We start from the raw sequence: 22182 nt of genomic DNA on the forward strand, positions 1-22182 counted from the left end.
CATTTACAATGTTTGGCATTGTACTAGTTCACATTACATGACTTTGACTTAGATTTCAGCCTAAAACAGGCCACACTGACTCAAATCAACTGGAAATCACCTAATCCAAGCTACTTGACAAGATTTAGCCATTAGATTCCGAATTTTGAGACTTTCATTCTTGTATTACTTTAAAGTGCTTTTCAGCTCCTGACTAGCCGTTTTTTCAATGCATTTACAATGTTTGGCATTGTACTAGTTCACATTACATGACTTTGACTTAGATTTCAGCCTAAAACAGGCCACACTGACTCAAATCAACTGGAAATCACCTAATCCATGCTACTTGACAAGATTTAGCCATTAGATTCCGAGTTTTGAGACTTTCATTCATTCTTGTATTGCTTTAAAGTGCTTTTCAGCTCCTGACTAGCCGTTTTCAATGCATTTACAATGTTTGGCATTGGACTAGTTCACATTACATGACTTTGACTTAGATTTCAGCCTAAAACAGGCCACACTGACTCCAATCAACTGGAAATCACCGAATCCAAGATTTAGCCATTAGATTCCGAGTTCTGAGACTTTCATTCTTTTCTTGCTTTAAAGTGCTTCTCAGCTCCTTAATATCCGTTTTCAATGCATTTACAATGTTTGGCGTACTAGTTCGCGTTACATGACTTTGACTTAGATTTCAGCCTAAAACAGTCCACACTGACTCCAATCAACTGGAAATCACCATATCCAAGATTTAGCCATTAGATTCCGAGTTCTGAGACTTTCATTCTTTTCTTGCTTTAAAGTGCTTCTCAGCTCCTTAATATCCGTTTTCAATGCATTTACAATGTTTGGCGTACTAGTTCACGTTACATGACTTTGACTTAGATTTCAGCCTAAAACAGGCCACACTGACTCCAATCAACTGGAAATCACCGAAACCAAGATTTAGCCACAAGATTCCGAGTTTTGAGACTTTCATTCTTGTATTGCTTTAAAGTGCTTTTCAGCTCCTGACTAGCCGTTTTTTCAATGCATTTACAATGTTTGGCATTGTACTAGTTCACATTACATGACTTTGACTTAGATTTCAGCCTAAAACAGGCCACACTGACTCAAATCAACTGGAAATCACCTAATCCAAGCTACTTGACAAGATTTAGCCATTAGATTCCGAATTTTGAGACTTTCATTCTTGTATTACTTTAAAGTGCTTTTCAGCTCCTGACTAGCCGTTTTTTCAATGCATTTACAATGTTTGGCATTGTACTAGTTCACATTACATGACTTTGACTTAGATTTCAGCCTAAAACAGGCCACACTGACTCAAATCAACTGGAAATCACCTAATCCATGCTACTTGACAAGATTTAGCCATTAGATTCCGAGTTTTGAGACTTTCATTCATTCTTGTATTGCTTTAAAGTGCTTTTCAGCTCCTGACTAGCCGTTTTCAATGCATTTACAATGTTTGGCATTGGACTAGTTCACATTACATGACTTTGACTTAGATTTCAGCCTAAAACAGGCCACACTGACTCCAATCAACTGGAAATCACCGAATCCAAGATTTAGCCATTAGATTCCGAGTTCTGAGACTTTCATTCTTTTCTTGCTTTAAAGTGCTTCTCAGCTCCTTAATATCCGTTTTCAATGCATTTACAATGTTTGGCGTACTAGTTCACGTTACATGACTTTGACTTAGATTTCAGCCTAAAACAGGCCACACTGACTCCAATCAACTGGAAATCACCATATCCAAGATTTAGCCATTAGATTCCGAGTTCTGAGACTTTCATTCTTTTCTTGCTTTAAAGTGCTTCTCAGCTCCTTAATATCCGTTTTCAATGCATTTACAATGTTTGGCGTACTAGTTCACGTTACATGACTTTGACTTAGATTTCAGCCTAAAACAGGCCACACTGACTCCAATCAACTGGAAATCACCGAAACCAAGATTTAGCCACAAGATTCCGAGTTTTGAGACTTTCATTCTTGTATTGCTTTAAAGTGCTTTTCAGCTCCTGACTAGCCGTTTTTTCAATGCATTTACAATGTTTGGCATTGTACTAGTTCACATTACATGACTTTGACTTAGATTTCAGCCTAAAACAGGCCACACTGACTCAAATCAACTGGAAATCACCTAATCCAAGCTACTTGACAAGATTTAGCCATTAGATTCCGAATTTTGAGACTTTCATTCTTGTATTACTTTAAAGTGCTTTTCAGCTCCTGACTAGCCGTTTTTTCAATGCATTTACAATGTTTGGCATTGTACTAGTTCACATTACATGACTTTGACTTAGATTTCAGCCTAAAACAGGCCACACTGACTCAAATCAACTGGAAATCACCTAATCCATGCTACTTGACAAGATTTAGCCATTAGATTCCGAGTTTTGAGACTTTCATTCATTCTTGTATTGCTTTAAAGTGCTTTTCAGCTCCTGACTAGCCGTTTTCAATGCATTTACAATGTTTGGCATTGGACTAGTTCACATTACATGACTTTGACTTAGATTTCAGCCTAAAACAGGCCACACTGACTCCAATCAACTGGAAATCACCGAATCCAAGATTTAGCCATTAGATTCCGAGTTCTGAGACTTTCATTCTTTTCTTGCTTTAAAGTGCTTCTCAGCTCCTTAATATCCGTTTTCAATGCATTTACAATGTTTGGCGTACTAGTTCACGTTACATGACTTTGACTTAGATTTCAGCCTAAAACAGGCCACACTGACTCCAATCAACTGGAAATCACCATATCCAAGATTTAGCCATTAGATTCCGAGTTCTGAGACTTTCATTCTTTTCTTGCTTTAAAGTGCTTCTCAGCTCCTTAATATCCGTTTTCAATGCATTTACAATGTTTGGCGTACTAGTTCACGTTACATGACTTTGACTTAGATTTCAGCCTAAAACAGGCCACACTGACTCCAATCAACTGGAAATCACAGAAACCAAGATTTAGCCACAAGATTCCGAGTTTTGAGACTTTCATTCTTGTATTGCTTTAAAGTGCTTTTCAGCTCCTGACTAGCCGTTTTTTCAATGCATTTACAATGTTTGGCATTGTACTAGTTCACATTACATGACTTTGACTTAGATTTCAGCCTAAAACAGGCCACACTGACTCAAATCAACTGGAAATCACCTAATCCAAGCTACTTGACAAGATTTAGCCATTAGATTCCGAATTTTGAGACTTTCATTCTTGTATTACTTTAAAGTGCTTTTCAGCTCCTGACTAGCCGTTTTTTCAATGCATTTACAATGTTTGGCATTGTACTAGTTCACATTACATGACTTTGACTTAGATTTCAGCCTAAAACAGGCCACACTGACTCAAATCAACTGGAAATCACCTAATCCAAGCTACTTGACAAGATTTAGCCATTAGATTCCGAATTTTGAGACTTTCATTCTTGTATTACTTTAAAGTGCTTTTCAGCTCCTGACTAGCCGTTTTTTCAATGCATTTACAATGTTTGGCATTGTACTAGTTCACATTACATGACTTTGACTTAGATTTCAGCCTAAAACAGGCCACACTGACTCCAATCAACTGGAAATCACCGAATCCAAGATTTAGCCATTAGATTCCGAGTTCTGAGACTTTCATTCTTTTCTTGCTTTAAAGTGCTTCTCAGCTCCTTAATATCCGTTTTCAATGCATTTACAATGTTTGGCGTACTAGTTCACGTTACATGACTTTGACTTAGATTTCAGCCTAAAACAGGCCACACTGACTCCAATCAACTGTAAATCACCTAATCCAAGATTTAGCCATTAGATTCCGAGTTCTGAGACTTACTTTCTTTTCTTGCTTTAAAGTGCTTTTCAGCTCCTGACTAGCCGTTTTTTAAATGCATTTACAATGTTTGGCATTGTACTAGTTCACATTACATGACTTTGACTTAGATTTCAGCCTAAAACAGGCCACACTGACTCAAATCAACTGGAAATCACCTAATCCATGCTACTTGACAAGATTTAGCCATTAGATTCCGAGTTTTGAGACTTTCATTCTTGTATTGCTTTAAAGTGCTTTTCATCTCCTGACTAGCCGTTTTCAATACATTTACAATGTTTGGCATTGGACTAGTTCACATTACATGACTTTGACTTAGATTTCAGCCTAAAACAGGCCACACTGACTCCAATCAACTGGAAATCACCTAATCCATGCTACTTGACAAGATTTAGCCATTAGATTCCGAGTTTTGAGACTTTCATTCTTGTATTGCTTTAAAGTGCTTTTATGCTCCTGACTAGCCGTTTTCAATGCATTTATAATGTTTGGCATTGTACTAGTTCACATTACATGACTTTGACTTAGATTTCAGCCTAAAACAGGCCACACTGACTCAAATCAACTGGAAATCACCAAATCCAAGATTTAGCGACAAGATTCAGAGTTTTGAGACTTTCATTCTTGTATTGCTTTAAAGTGCTTTTCAGCTCCTACAAGCCGTTATCAATGCATTTACAATGTTTGGCATTGTAGTAGTTCACATTACATGACTTTGACTTAGATTTCAGCCTAAAACAGGCCACACTGACTCCAATCAACTGGAAATCACCGAATCCAAGATTTAGCCATTAGATTCCGAGTTCTGAGACTTTCATTATTTTCTTGCTTTAAAGTGCTTTTCAGCTCCTGAATAGCCGTTTTCAATGCATTTACACTGTTTGGCATCGTACTAGTTCACATTACATGACTTTGACTTAGATTTCAGCCTAAAACAGGCCACACTGACTCAAATCAACTGGAAATCACCGAATTCATGCTACTTAACAATATTTAGCCATTACATTCCGAGTTTTGAGACATTCATTCTTTTATTGCTTTAAAGTGCTTCTCAGCTCCTTAATATCCGTTTTCAATGCATTTACAATGTTTGGCATTGTACTAGTTCACGTTACATGACTTTGACTTAGATTTCAGCCTAAAACCGGCCACACTGACTCAAATCAACTGGAAATCACCGAATCCAAGATTTAGCCACAAGATTCCGAGTTTTGAGACTTTCATTATTGTATTGCTTTAAAGTGCTTTTCAGCTCCTGACTAGCCGTTTTCAATGCATTTACAATGTTTGGCATTGTACTAGTTCACATTACATGACTTTGACTTAGATTTCAGCCTAAAACAGGCCACACTGACTCCAATCAACTGGAAATCACCGAATCCAAGATTTAGCCACAAGATTCCGAGTTTTGAGACTTTCATTCTTGTATTGCTTTAAAGTGCTTTTCAGCTCCTACAAGCCGTTATCAATGCATTTACAATGTTTGGCATTGTACTAGTTCACATTACATGACTTTGACTTAGATTTCAGCCTAAAACAGGCCACACTGACTCCAATCAACTGGAAATCACCTAATCCATGCTACTTGACAAGATTTAGCCATTAGATTCCGAATTTTGAGACTTTCATTCTTGTATTACTTTAAAGTGCTTTTCAGCTCCTGACTAGCCGTTTTTTCAATGCATTTACAATGTTTGGCATTGTACTAGTTCACATTACATGACTTTGACTTAGATTTAAGCCTAAAACAGGCCACACTGACTCAAATCAACTGGAAATCACCTAATCCATGCTACTTGACAAGATTTAGCCATTAGATTCCGAGTTTTGAGACTTTCATTCTTGTATTGCTTTAAAGTGCTTTTCAGCTCCTGACTAGCCGTTTTCAATGCATTTACAATGTTTGGCGTACTAGTTCACGTTACATGACTTTGACTTAGATTTCAGCCTAAAACAGGCCACACTGACTCCAATCAACTGGAAATCACCATATCCAAGATTTAGCCATTTGATTCCGAGTTATGAGACTTTCATTCTTTTCTTGCTTTAAAGTGCTTCTCAGCTCCTTAATATCCGTTTTCAATGCATTTACAATGTTTGGCATACTAGTTCACATTACATGACTTTGACTTAGATTTCAGCCTAAAGCAGGCCACACTGACTAAAATCAAATGTCAATCACCTAATCCATGCTACTTGACAAGATTTAGCCATTAGATTCCGAGTTTTGAGACTTTCATTCTTTTATTGCTTTAAAGTGCTTTTCAGCTCCTGACTAGCCGTTTTCAATGCATTTACAATGTTTGGCATCGTACTAGTTCACATTACATGACTTTGACTTAGATTTCAGCCTAAAACAGGCCACACTGACTCCAATCAACTGGAAATCACCGAATCCAAGATTTAGCCATTAGATTCCGAGTTCTGAGACTTACATTCTTCTCTTGCTTTAAAGTGTTTTTCAGCTCCTGAATAGCCGTTTTCAATGCATTTACACTATTTGGCATCGTACTAGTTCACATTACATGACTTTGACTTAGATTTCAGCCTAAAGCAGGCCACACTGACTCAAATCAAATGTCAATCACCTAATCCATGCTACTTGACAAGATTTAGCCATTAGATTCCGAGTTTTGAGACTTTCATTCTTGTATTGCTTTAAAGTGCTTCTCAGCTCCTTAATATCCGTTTTCAATGCATTTACAATGTTTGGCATTGTACTAGTTCACGTTACATGACTTTGACTTAGATTTCAGCCTAAAACAGGCCACACTGACTCAAATCAACTGGAAATCACCGAATCCAAGATTTAGCCACAAGATTCCGAGTTTTGAGACTTTCATTCTTGTATTGCTTTAAAGTGCTTTTCAGCTCATACAAGCCGTTATCAATGCATTTACAATGTTTGGCATTGTACTAGTTCACATTACATGACTTTGACTTAGATTTCAGCCTAAAGCAGGCCACACTGACTCAAATCAAATGTCAATCACCTAATCCATGCTACTTGACAAGATTTAGCCATTAGATTCCGAGTTTTGAGACTTTCATTCTTGTATTGCTTTAAAGTGCTTCTCAGCTCCTTAATATCCGTTTTCAATGCATTTACAATGTTTGGCATTGTACTAGTTCACATTACATGACTTTGACTTAGATTTCAGCCTAAAACAGGCCACACTGACTCAAATCAACTGGAAATCACCGAATCCAAGATTTAGCCACAAGATTCCGAGTTCTGAGACTGTCATTCTTTTCTTGCTTTAAAGTGCTTTTCAGCTCCTGAATAGCCGTTTTCAATGCATTTACAATGTTTGGCATTGTACTAGTTCACGTTACATGACTTTGACTTAGATTTCAGCCTAAAACCGGCCACACTGACTCAAATCAACTGGAAATCACCGAATCCATGCTACTTGACAAGATTTAGCCATTTGATTCCGAGTTTTGAGACTTTCATTATTGTATTGCTTTAAAGTGCTTTTCAGCTCCTGACTAGCCGTTTTCAATGCATTTACAATGTTTGGCATTGTACTAGTTCACATTACATGACTTTGACTTAGATTTCAGCCTAAAAACAGGCCACACTGACTCCAATCAACTGGAAATCACCGAATCCAAGATTTAGCCATTAGATTCCAAGTTCTGAGACTTACATTCTTCTCTTGCTTTAAAGTGTTTTCAGCTCCTGAATAGCCGTTTTCAATGCATTTACACTATTTGGCATCATACTAGTTCACATTACATGACTTTGACTTAGATTTCAGCCTAAAGCAGGCCACACTGACTCAAATCAAATGTCAATCACCTAATCCATGCTACTTGACAAGATTTAGCCATTAGATTCCGAGTTTTGAGACTTTCATTCTTGTATTGCTTTAAAGTGCTTCTCAGCTCCTTAATATCCGTTTTCAATGCATTTACAATGTTTGGCATTGTACTAGTTCACGTTACATGACTTTGACTTAGATTTCAGCCTAAAACCGGCCACACTGACTCAAATCAACTGGAAATCACCGAATCCAAGATTTAGCCACAAGATTCCGAGTTTTGAGACTTTCATTATTGTATTGCTTTAAAGTGCTTTTCAGCTCCTGACTAGCCGTTTTCAATGCATTTACAATGTTTGGCATTGTACTAGTTCACATTACATGACTTTGACTTAGATTTCAGCCTAAAACAGGCCACACTGACTCAAATCAACTGGAAATCACCGAATCCAAGATTTAGCCACAAGATTCCGAGTTTTGAGACTTTCATTCTTGTATTGCTTTAAAGTGCTTTTCAGCTCCTACAAGCCGTTTTTTCAATGCATTTACAATGTTTGGCATTGTACTAGTTCACATTACATGACTTTGACTTAGATTTAAGCCTAAAACAGGCCACACTGACTCCAATCAACTGGAAATCACCGAATCCAAGATTTAGCCATTAGATTCCGAGTTCTGAGACTTACATTCTTCTCTTGCTTTAAAGTGTTTTTCAGCTCCTGAATAGCCGTTTTCAATGCATTTACACTGTTTGGCATCGTACTAGTTCACATTACATGACTTTGACTTAGTTTTCAGCCTAAAGCAGGCCACACTGACTCAAATCAAATGTCAATCACCTAATCCATGCTACTTGACAAGATTTAGCCATTAGATTCCGAGTTTTGAGACTTTCATTCTTGTATTGCTTTAAAGTGCTTTTATGCTCCTGACTAGCCGTTTTCAATGCATTTATAATGTTTGGCATTGTACTAGTTCACATTACATGACTTTGACTTAGATTTCAGCCTAAAACAGGCCACACTGACTCAAATCAACTGGAAATCACCAAATCCAAGATTTAGCGACAAGATTCAGAGTTTTGAGACTTTCATTCTTGTATTGCTTTAAAGTGCTTTTCAGCTCCTACAAGCCGTTATCAATGCATTTACAATGTTTGGCATTGTAGTAGTTCACATTACATGACTTTGACTTAGATTTCAGCCTAAACAGGCCACACTGACTCCAATCAACTGGAAATCACAGAATCCAAGATTTAGCCATTAGATTCCGAGTTCTGAGACTTTCATTATTTTCTTGCTTTAAAGTGCTTTTCAGCTCCTGAATAGCCGTTTTCAATGCATTTACACTGTTTGGCATCGTACTAGTTCACATTACATGACTTTGACTTAGATTTCAGCCTAAAACAGGCCACACTGACTCAAATCAACTGGAAATCACCGAATTCATGCTACTTAACAATATTTAGCCATTACATTCCGAGTTTTGAGACATTCATTCTTTTATTGCTTTAAAGTGCTTCTCAGCTCCTTAATATCCGTTTTCAATGCATTTACAATGTTTGGCATTGTAGTAGTTCACATTACATGACTTTGACTTAGATTTCAGCCTAAAACAGGCCACACTGACTCCAATCAACTGGAAATCACCGAATCCAAGATTTAGCCACAAGATTCCGAGTTTTGAGACTTTCATTATTGTATTGCTTTAAAGTGCTTTTCAGCTCCTGACTAGCCGTTTTCAATGCATTTACAATGTTTGGCATTGTACTAGTTCACATTACATGACTTTGACTTAGATTTCAGCCTAAAACAGGCCACACTGACTCAAATCAACTGGAAATCACCGAATCCAAGATTTAGCCACAAGATTCAGAGTTTTGAGACTTTCATTCTTGTATTGCTTTAAAGTGCTTTTCAGCTCCTACAAGCCGTTATCAATGCATTTACAATGTTTGGCATTGTACTAGTTCACATTACATGACTTTGACTTAGATTTCAGCCTAAAACAGGCCACACTGACTCCAATCAACTGGAAATCACCTAATCCATGCTACTTGACAAGATTTAGCCATTAGATTCCGAATTTTGAGACTTTCATTCTTGTATTACTTTAAAGTGCTTTTCAGCTCCTGACTAGCCGTTTTTTCAATGCATTTACAATGTTTGGCATTGTACTAGTTCACATTACATGACTTTGACTTAGATTTAAGCCTAAAACAGGCCACACTGACTCCAATCAACTGGAAATCACCGAATCCAAGATTTAGCCATTAGATTCCGAGTTCTGAGACTTACATTCTTCTCTTGCTTTAAAGTGTTTTTCAGCTCCTGAATAGCCGTTTTCAATGCATTTACACTGTTTGGCATCGTACTAGTTCACATTACATGACTTTGACTTAGATTTCAGCCTAAAGCAGGCCACACTGACTCAAATCAAATGTCAATCACCTAATCCATGCTACTTGACAAGATTTAGCCATTAGATTCCGAGTTTTGAGACTTTCATTCTTGTATTGCTTTAAAGTGCTTTTATGCTCCTGACTAGCCGTTTTCAATGCATTTACAATGTTTGGCATTGTACTAGTTCACATTACATGACTTTGACTTAGATTTCAGCCTAAAACAGGCCACACTGACTCAAATCAACTGTAAATCACCTAATCCATGCTACTTGACAAGATTTAGCCATTAGATTCCGAGTTTTGAGACTTTCATTCATTCTTGTATTGCTTTAAAGTGCTTTTCAGCTCCTGACTAGCCGTTTTCAATGCATTTACAATGTTTGGCATTGGACTAGTTCACATTACATGACTTTGACTTAGATTTCAGCCTAAAACAGGCCACACTGACTCCAATCAACTGGAAATCACCGAATCCAAGATTTAGCCATTACATTCCGAGTTCTGAGACTTTCATTCTTTTCTTGCTTTAAAGTGCTTCTCAGCTCCTTAATATCCGTTTTCAATGCATTTACAATGTTTGGCGTACTAGTTCACGTTACATGACTTTGACTTAGATTTCAGCCTAAAACAGGCCACACTGACTCCAATCAACTGGAAATCACCATATCCAAGATTTAGCCATTAGATTCCGAGTTCTGAGACTTTCATTCTTTTCTTGCTTTAAAGTGCTTCTCAGCTCCTTAATATCCGTTTTCAATGCATTTACAATGTTTGGCGTACTAGTTCACGTTACATGACTTTGACTTAGATTTCAGCCTAAAACAGGCCACACTGACTCCAATCAACTGTAAATCACCTAATCCAAGATTTAGCCATTAGATTCCGAGTTCTGAGACTTACTTTCTTTTCTTGCTTTAAAGTGCTTTTCAGCTCCTGAATAGCCGTTTTCAATGCATTTAAAACGTTTGGCATTGTACTAGTTCACATTACATGACTTTGACTTAGATTTCAGCCTAAAACAGGCCACACTGACTCAAATCAACTGGAAATCACCGAAACCAAGATTTAGCCACAAGATTCCGAGTTTTGAGACTTTCATTCTTGTATTGCTTTAAAGTGCTTTTCAGCTCCTGACTAGCCATTTTTTCAATGCATTTACAATGTTTGGCATTGTACTAGTTCACATTACATGACTTTGACTTAGATTTCAGCCTAAAACAGGCCACACTGACTCAAATCAACTGGAAATCACCTAATCCAAGCTACTTGACAAGATTTAGCCATTAGATTCCGAATTTTGAGACTTTCATTCTTGTATTACTTTAAAGTGCTTTTCAGCTCCTGACTAGCCGTTTTTTCAATGCATTTACAATGTTTGGCATTGTACTAGTTCACATTACATGACTTTGACTTAGATTTCAGCCTAAAACAGGCCACACTGACTCAAATCAACTGGAAATCACCTAATCCATGCTACTTGACAAGATTTAGCCATTAGATTCCGAGTTTTGAGACTTTCATTCATTCTTGTATTGCTTTAAAGTGCTTTTCAGCTCCTGACTAGCCGTTTTCAATGCATTTACAATGTTTGGCATTGGACTAGTTCACATTACATGACTTTGACTTAGATTTCAGCCTAAAACAGGCCACACTGACTCCAATCAACTGGAAATCACCTAATCCATGCTACTTGACAAGATTTAGCCATTAGATTCCGAATTTTGAGACTTTCATTCATTTTTGTATTGCTTTAAAGTGCTTTTCAGCTCCTGACTAGCCATTTTCAATGCATTTACAATGTTTGGCATTGGACTAGTTCACATTACATGACTTTGACTTAGATTTCAGCCTAAAACAGGCCACACTGACTCAAATCAACTGGAAATCACCTCATCCAAGCTACTTGACAAGATTTAGCCATTAGATTCCGAATTTTGAGACTTTCATTCTTGTATTACTTTAAAGTGCTTTTCAGCTCCTGACTAGCCGTTTTTTCAATGCATTTACAATGTTTGGCATTGTACTAGTTCACATTACATGACTTTGACTTAGATTTCAGCCTAAAACAGGCCACACTGACTCCAATCAACTGGAAATCACCGAATCCAAGATTTAGCCATTAGATTCCGAGTTCTGAGACTTTCATTCTTTTCTTGCTTTAAAGTGCTTCTCAGCTCCTTAATATCCGTTTTCAATGCATTTACAATGTTTGGCGTACTAGTTCACGTTACATGACTTTGACTTAGATTTCAGCCTAAAACAGGCCACACTGACTCCAATCAACTGTAAATCACCTAATCCAAGATTTAGCCATTAGATTCCGAGTTCTGAGACTTACTTTCTTTTCTTGCTTTAAAGTGCTTTTCAGCTCCTGACTAGCCGTTTTTTAAATGCATTTACAATGTTTGGCATTGTACTAGTTCACATTACATGACTTTGACTTAGATTTCAGCCTAAAACAGGCCACACTGACTCCAATCAACTGGAAATCACCTAATCCAAGCTACTTGACAAGATTTAGCCATTAGATTCCGAATTTTGAGACTTTCATTCTTGTATTACTTTAAAGTGCTTTTCAGCTCCTGACTAGCCGTTTTTTCAATGCATTTACAATGTTTGGCATTGTACTAGTTCACATTACATGACTTTGACTTAGATTTCAGCCTAAAACAGGCCACACTGACTCAAATCAACTGGAAATCACCTAATCCATGCTACTTGACAAGATTTAGCCATTAGATTCCGAGTTTTGAGACTTTCATTCATTCTTGTATTGCTTTAAAGTGCTTTTCAGCTCCTGACTAGCCGTTTTCAATGCATTTACAATGTTTGGCATTGGACTAGTTCACATTACATGACTTTGACTTAGATTTCAGCCTAAAACAGGCCACACTGACTCCAATCAACTGGAAATCACCGAATCCAAGATTTAGCCATTAGATTCCGAGTTCTGAGACTTTCATTCTTTTCTTGCTTTAAAGTGCTTCTCAGCTCCTTAATATCCGTTTTCAATGCATTTACAATGTTTGGCGTACTAGTTCACGTTACATGACTTTGACTTAGATTTCAGCCTAAAACAGGCCACACTGACTCCAATCAACTGGAAATCACCATATCCAAGATTTAGCCATTAGATTCCGAGTTCTGAGACTTTCATTCTTTTCTTGCTTTAAAGTGCTTCTCAGCTCCTTAATATCCGTTTTCAATGCATTTACAATGTTTGGCGTACTAGTTCACGTTACATGACTTTGACTTAGATTTCAGCCTAAAACAGGCCACACTGACTCCAATCAACTGGAAATCACCGAAACCAAGATTTAGCCACAAGATTCCGAGTTTTGAGACTTTCACTCTTGTATTGCTTTAAAGTGCTTTTCAGCTCCTGACTAGCCGTTTTTTCAATGCATTTACAATGTTTGGCATTGTACTAGTTCACATTACATGACTTTGACTTAGATTTCAGCCTAAAACAGGCCACACTGACTCAAATCAACTGGAAATCACCTAATCCAAGCTACTTGACAAGATTTAGCCATTAGATTTCGAATTTTGAGACTTTCATTCTTGTATTACTTTAAAGTGCTTTTCAGCTCCTGACTAGCCGTTTTTTCAATGCATTTACAATGTTTGGCATTGTACTAGTTCACATTACATGACTTTGACTTAGATTTCAGCCTAAAACAGGCCACACTGACTAAAAATCAACTGGAAATCACCTAATCCATGCTACTTGACAAGATTTAGCCATTAGATTCCGAGTTTTGAGACTTTCATTCATTCTTGTATTGCTTTAAAGTGCTTTTCAGCTCCTGACTAGCCGTTTTCAATGCATTTACAATGTTTGGCATTGGACTAGTTCACATTACATGACTTTGACTTAGATTTCAGCCTAAAACAGGCCACACTGACTCAAATCAACTGGAAATCACCGAATCCAAGATTTAGCCATTAGATTCCGAGTTCTGAGACTTTCATTCTTTTCTTGCTTTAAAGTGCTTCTCAGCTCCTTAATATCCGTTTTCAATGCATTTACAATGTTTGGCGTACTAGTTCACGTTACATGACTTTGACTTAGATTTCAGCCTAAAACAGGCCACACTGACTCCAATCAACTGGAAATCACCATATCCAAGATTTAGCCATTAGATTCCGAGTTCTGAGACTTTCATTCTTTTCTTGCTTTAAAGTGCTTCTCAGCTCCTTAATATCCGTTTTCAATGCATTTACAATGTTTGGCGTACTAGTTCACGTTACATGACTTTGACTTAGATTTCAGCCTAAAACAGGCCACACTGACTCCAATCAACTGGAAATCACCGAAACCAAGATTTAGCCACAAGATTCCGAGTTTTGAGACTTTCATTCTTGTATTGCTTTAAAGTGCTTTTCAGCTCCTGACTAGCCGTTTTTTCAATGCATTTACAATGTTTGGCGTACTAGTTCACGTTACATGACTTTGACTTAGATTTCAGCCTAAAACAGGTCACACTGACTCCAATCAACTGGAAATCACCATATCCAAGATTTAGCCATTAGATTCCGAGTTCTGAGACTTACATTCTTCTCTTGCTTTAAAGTGTTTTTCAGCTCCTGAATAGCCGTTTTCAATGCATTTACACTGTTTGGCATCGTACTAGTTCACATTACATGACTTTGACTTAGATTTCAGCCTAAAGCAGGCCACACTGACTCAAATCAAATGTCAATCACCTAATCCATGCTACTTGACAAGATTTAGCCATTAGATTCCGAGTTTTGAGACTTTCATTCTTGTATTGCTTTAAAGTGCTTTTATGCTCCTGACTAGCCGTTTTCAATGCATTTACAATGTTTGGCATTGGACTAGTTCACATTACATGACTTTGACTTAGATTTCAGCCTAAAACAGGCCACACTGACTCCAATCAACTGGAAATCACCGAATCCAAGATTTAGCCATTACATTCCGAGTTCTGAGACTTTCATTCTTTTCTTGCTTTAAAGTGCTTCTCAGCTCCTTAATATCCGTTTTCAATGCATTTACAATGTTTGGCGTACTAGTTCACGTTACATGACTTTGACTTAGATTTCAGCCTAAAACAGGCCACACTGACTCCAATCAACTGGAAATCACCATATCCAAGATTTAGCCATTAGATTCCGAGTTCTGAGACTTTCATTCTTTTCTTGCTTTAAAGTGCTTCTCAGCTCCTTAATATCCGTTTTCAATGCATTTACAATGTTTGGCGTACTAGTTCACGTTACATGACTTTGACTTAGATTTCAGCCTAAAACAGGCCACACTGACTCCAATCAACTGTAAATCACCTAATCCAAGATTTAGCCATTAGATTCCGAGTTCTGAGACTTACTTTCTTTTCTTGCTTTAAAGTGCTTTTCAGCTCCTGAATAGCCGTTTTCAATGCATTTAAAACGTTTGGCATTGTACTAGTTCACATTACATGACTTTGACTTAGATTTCAGCCTAAAACAGGCCACACTGACTCAAATCAACTGGAAATCACCGAAACCAAGATTTAGCCACAAGATTCCGAGTTTTGAGACTTTCATTCTTGTATTGCTTTAAAGTGCTTTTCAGCTCCTGACTAGCCATTTTTTCAATGCATTTACAATGTTTGGCATTGTACTAGTTCACATTACATGACTTTGACTTAGATTTCAGCCTAAAACAGGCCACACTGACTCAAATCAACTGGAAATCACCTAATCCATGCTACTTGACAAGATTTAGCCATTAGATTCCGAGTTTTGAGACTTTCATTCATTCTTGTATTGCTTTAAAGTGCTTTTCAGCTCCTGACTAGCCGTTTTCAATGCATTTACAATGTTTGGCATTGGACTAGTTCACATTACATGACTTTGACTTAGATTTCAGCCTAAAACAGGCCACACTGACTCCAATCAACTGGAAATCACCGAATCCAAGATTTAGCCATTACATTCCGAGTTCTGAGACTTTCATTCTTTTCTTGCTTTAAAGTGCTTCTCAGCTCCTTAATATCCGTTTTCAATGCATTTACAATGTTTGGCGTACTAGTTCACGTTACATGACTTTGACTTAGATTTCAGCCTAAAACAGGCCACACTGACTCCAATCAACTGGAAATCACCATATCCAAGATTTAGCCATTAGATTCCGAGTTCTGAGACTTTCATTCTTTTCTTGCTTTAAAGTGCTTTTCAGCTCCTGAATAGCCGTTTTCAATGCATTTAAAACGTTTGGCATTGTACTAGTTCACATTACATGACTTTGACTTAGATTTCAGCCTAAAACAGGCCACACTGACTCCAATCAACTGTAAATCACCTAATCCAAGATTTAGCCATTAGATTCCGAGTTCTGAGACTTACTTTCTTTTCTTGCTTTAAAGTGCTTTTCAGCTCCTGAATAGCCGTTTTCAATGCATTTAAAACGTTTGGCATTGTACTAGTTCACATTACATGACTTTGACTTAGATTTCAGCCTAAAACAGGCCACACTGACTCAAATCAACTGGAAATCACCGAAACCAAGATTTAGCCACAAGATTCCGAGTTTTGAGACTTTCATTCTTGTATTGCTTTAAAGTGCTTTTCAGCTCCTGACTAGCCATTTTCAATGCATTTACAATGTTTGGCATTGGACTAGTTCACATTACATGACTTTGACTTAGATTTCAGCCTAAAACAGGCCACACTGACTCAAATCAACTGGAAATCACCTCATCCAAGCTACTTGACAAGATTTAGCCATTAGATTCCGAATTTTGAGACTTTCATTCTTGTATTACTTTAAAGTGCTTTTCAGCTCCTGACTAGCCGTTTTTTCAATGCATTTACAATGTTTGGCATTGTACTAGTTCACATTACATGACTTTGACTTAGATTTCAGCCTAAAACAGGCCACACTGACTCCAATCAACTGGAAATCACCGAATCCAAGATTTAGCCATTAGATTCCGAGTTCTGAGACTTTCATTCTTTTCTTGCTTTAAAGTGCTTCTCAGCTCCTTAATATCCGTTTTCAATGCATTTACAATGTTTGGCGTACTAGTTCACGTTACATGACTTTGACTTAGATTTCAGCCTAAAACAGGCCACACTGACTCCAATCAACTGTAAATCACCTAATCCAAGATTTAGCCATTAGATTCCGAGTTCTGAGACTTACTTTCTTTTCTTGCTTTAAAGTGCTTTTCAGCTCCTGACTAGCCGTTTTTTAAATGCATTTACAATGTTTGGCATTGTACTAGTTCACATTACATGACTTTGACTTAGATTTCAGCCTAAAACAGGCCACACTGACTCCAATCAACTGGAAATCACCTAATCCAAGCTACTTGACAAGATTTAGCCATTAGATTCCGAATTTTGAGACTTTCATTCTTGTATTACTTTAAAGTGCTTTTCAGCTCCTGACTAGCCGTTTTTTCAATGCATTTACAATGTTTGGCATTGTACTAGTTCACATTACATGACTTTGACTTAGATTTCAGCCTAAAACAGGCCACACTGACTCAAATCAACTGGAAATCACCTAATCCATGCTACTTGACAAGATTTAGCCATTAGATTCCGAGTTTTGAGACTTTCATTCATTCTTGTATTGCTTTAAAGTGCTTTTCAGCTCCTGACTAGCCGTTTTCAATGCATTTACAATGTTTGGCATTGGACTAGTTCACATTACATGACTTTGACTTAGATTTCAGCCTAAAACAGGCCACACTGACTCAAATCAACTGGAAATCACCGAATCCAAGATTTAGCCATTAGATTCCGAGTTCTGAGACTTTCATTCTTTTCTTGCTTTAAAGTGCTTCTCAGCTCCTTAATATCCGTTTTCAATGCATTTACAATGTTTGGCGTACTAGTTCACGTTACATGACTTTGACTTAGATTTCAGCCTAAAACAGGCCACACTGACTCCAATCAACTGGAAATCACCATATCCAAGATTTAGCCATTAGATTCCGAGTTCTGAGACTTTCATTCTTTTCTTGCTTTAAAGTGCTTCTCAGCTCCTTAATATCCGTTTTCAATGCATTTACAATGTTTGGCGTACTAGTTCACGTTACATGACTTTGACTTAGATTTCAGCCTAAAACAGGCCACACTGACTCCAATCAACTGGAAATCACCGAAACCAAGATTTAGCCACAAGATTCCGAGTTTTGAGACTTTCATTCTTGTATTGCTTTAAAGTGCTTTTCAGCTCCTGACTAGCCGTTTTTTCAATGCATTTACAATGTTTGGCGTACTAGTTCACGTTACATGACTTTGACTTAGATTTCAGCCTAAAACAGGTCACACTGACTCCAATCAACTGGAAATCACCATATCCAAGATTTAGCCATTAGATTCCGAGTTCTGAGACTTACATTCTTCTCTTGCTTTAAAGTGTTTTTCAGCTCCTGAATAGCCGTTTTCAATGCATTTACACTGTTTGGCATCGTACTAGTTCACATTACATGACTTTGACTTAGATTTCAGCCTAAAGCAGGCCACACTGACTCAAATCAAATGTCAATCACCTAATCCATGCTACTTGACAAGATTTAGCCATTAGATTCCGAGTTTTGAGACTTTCATTCTTGTATTGCTTTAAAGTGCTTTTATGCTCCTGACTAGCCGTTTTCAATGCATTTACAATGTTTGGCATTGTACTAGTTCACATTACATGACTTTGACTTAGATTTCAGCCTAAAACAGGCCACACTGACTCAAATCAACTGTAAATCACCTAATCCATGCTACTTGACAAGATTTAGCCATTAGATTCCGAGTTTTGAGACTTTCATTCATTCTTGTATTGCTTTAAAGTGCTTTTCAGCTCCTGACTAGCCGTTTTCAATGCATTTACAATGTTTGGCATTGGACTAGTTCACATTACATGACTTTGACTTAGATTTCAGCCTAAAACAGGCCACACTGACTCCAATCAACTGGAAATCACCGAATCCAAGATTTAGCCATTACATTCCGAGTTCTGAGACTTTCATTCTTTTCTTGCTTTAAAGTGCTTCTCAGCTCCTTAATATCCGTTTTCAATGCATTTACAATGTTTGGCGTACTAGTTCACGTTACATGACTTTGACTTAGATTTCAGCCTAAAACAGGCCACACTGACTCCAATCAACTGGAAATCACCATATCCAAGATTTAGCCATTAGATTCCGAGTTCTGAGACTTTCATTCTTTTCTTGCTTTAAAGTGCTTCTCAGCTCCTTAATATCCGTTTTCAATGCATTTACAATGTTTGGCGTACTAGTTCACGTTACATGACTTTGACTTAGATTTCAGCCTAAAACAGGCCACACTGACTCCAATCAACTGTAAATCACCTAATCCAAGATTTAGCCATTAGATTCCGAGTTCTGAGACTTACTTTCTTTTCTTGCTTTAAAGTGCTTTTCAGCTCCTGAATAGCCGTTTTCAATGCATTTAAAACGTTTGGCATTGTACTAGTTCACATTACATGACTTTGACTTAGATTTCAGCCTAAAACAGGCCACACTGACTCAAATCAACTGGAAATCACCGAAACCAAGATTTAGCCACAAGATTCCGAGTTTTGAGACTTTCATTCTTGTATTGCTTTAAAGTGCTTTTCAGCTCCTGACTAGCCATTTTTTCAATGCATTTACAATGTTTGGCATTGTACTAGTTCACATTACATGACTTTGACTTAGATTTCAGCCTAAAACAGGCCACACTGACTCAAATCAACTGGAAATCACCTAATCCAAGCTACTTGACAAGATTTAGCCATTAGATTCCGAATTTTGAGACTTTCATTCTTGTATTACTTTAAAGTGCTTTTCAGCTCCTGACTAGCCGTTTTTTCAATGCATTTACAATGTTTGGCATTGTACTAGTTCACATTACATGACTTTGACTTAGATTTCAGCCTAAAACAGGCCACACTGACTCAAATCAACTGGAAATCACCTAATCCATGCTACTTGACAAGATTTAGCCATTAGATTCCGAGTTTTGAGACTTTCATTCATTCTTGTATTGCTTTAAAGTGCTTTTCAGCTCCTGACTAGCCGTTTTCAATGCATTTACAATGTTTGGCATTGGACTAGTTCACATTACATGACTTTGACTTAGATTTCAGCCTAAAACAGGCCACACTGACTCCAATCAACTGGAAATCACCTAATCCATGCTACTTGACAAGATTTAGCCATTAGATTCCGAATTTTGAGACTTTCATTCATTTTTGTATTGCTTTAAAGTGCTTTTCAGCTCCTGACTAGCCATTTTCAATGCATTTACAATGTTTGGCATTGGACTAGTTCACATTACATGACTTTGACTTAGATTTCAGCCTAAAACAGGCCACACTGACTCAAATCAACTGGAAATCACCTCATCCAAGCTACTTGACAAGATTTAGCCATTAGATTCCGAATTTTGAGACTTTCATTCTTGTATTACTTTAAAGTGCTTTTCAGCTCCTGACTAGCCGTTTTTTCAATGCATTTACAATGTTTGGCATTGTACTAGTTCACATTACATGACTTTGACTTAGATTTCAGCCTAAAACAGGCCACACTGACTCAAATCAACTGGAAATCACCTAATCCATGCTACTTGACAAGATTTAGCCATTAGATTCCGAGTTTTGAGACTTTCATTCATTCTTGTATTGCTTTAAAGTGCTTTTCAGCTCCTGACTAGCCGTTTTCAATGCATTTACAATGTTTGGCATTGGACTAGTTCACATTACATGACTTTGACTTAGATTTCAGCCTAAAACAGGCCACACTGACTCCAATCAACTGGAAATCACCGAATCCAAGATTTAGCCATTAGATTCCGAGTTCTGAGACTTTCATTCTTTTCTTGCTTTAAAGTGCTTCTCAGCTCCTTAATATCCGTTTTCAATGCATTTACAATGTTTGGCGTACTAGTTCACGTTACATGACTTTGACTTAGATTTCAGCCTAAAACAGGCCACACTGACTCCAATCAACTGGAAATCACCATATCCAAGATTTAGCCATTAGATTCCGAGTTCTGAGACTTTCATTCTTTTCTTGCTTTAAAGTGCTTCTCAGCTCCTTAATATCCGTTTTCAATGCATTTACAATGTTTGGCGTACTAGTTCACGTTACATGACTTTGACTTAGATTTCAGCCTAAAACAGGCCACACTGACTCCAATCAACTGGAAATCACCGAAACCAAGATTTAGCCACAAGATTCCGAGTTTTGAGACTTTCACTCTTGTATTGCTTTAAAGTGCTTTTCAGCTCCTGACTAGCCGTTTTTTCAATGCATTTACAATGTTTGGCATTGTACTAGTTCACATTACATGACTTTGACTTAGATTTCAGCCTAAAACAGGCCACACTGACTCAAATCAACTGGAAATCACCTAATCCAAGCTACTTGACAAGATTTAGCCATTAGATTCCGAATTTTGAGACTTTCATTCTTGTATTACTTTAAAGTGCTTTTCAGCTCCTGACTAGCCGTTTTTTCAATGCATTTACAATGTTTGGCATTGTACTAGTTCACATTACATGACTTTGACTTAGATTTCAGCCTAAAACAGGCCACACTGACTAAAAATCAACTGGAAATCACCTAATCCATGCTACTTGACAAGATTTAGCCATTAGATTCCGAGTTTTGAGACTTTCATTCATTCTTGTATTGCTTTAAAGTGCTTTTCAGCTCCTGACTAGCCGTTTTCAATGCATTTACAATGTTTGGCATTGGACTAGTTCACATTACATGACTTTGACTTAGATTTCAGCCTAAAACAGGCCACACTGACTCAAATCAACTGGAAATCACCGAATCCAAGATTTAGCCATTAGATTCCGAGTTCTGAGACTTTCATTCTTTTCTTGCTTTAAAGTGCTTCTCAGCTCCTTAATATCCGTTTTCAATGCATTTACAATGTTTGGCGTACTAGTTCACGTTACATGACTTTGACTTAGATTTCAGCCTAAAACAGGCCACACTGACTCCAATCAACTGGAAATCACCATATCCAAGATTTAGCCATTAGATTCCGAGTTCTGAGACTTTCATTCTTTTCTTGCTTTAAAGTGCTTCTCAGCTCCTTAATATCCGTTTTCAATGCATTTACAATGTTTGGCGTACTAGTTCACGTTACATGACTTTGACTTAGATTTCAGCCTAAAACAGGCCACACTGACTCCAATCAACTGGAAATCACCGAAACCAAGATTTAGCCACAAGATTCCGAGTTTTGAGACTTTC

Source organism: Osmerus eperlanus, chromosome 24, assembly GCF_963692335.1.
Source record: "Osmerus eperlanus chromosome 24, fOsmEpe2.1, whole genome shotgun sequence".
In the NCBI taxonomy this organism is placed as follows: domain Eukaryota; kingdom Metazoa; phylum Chordata; class Actinopteri; order Osmeriformes; family Osmeridae; genus Osmerus; species Osmerus eperlanus.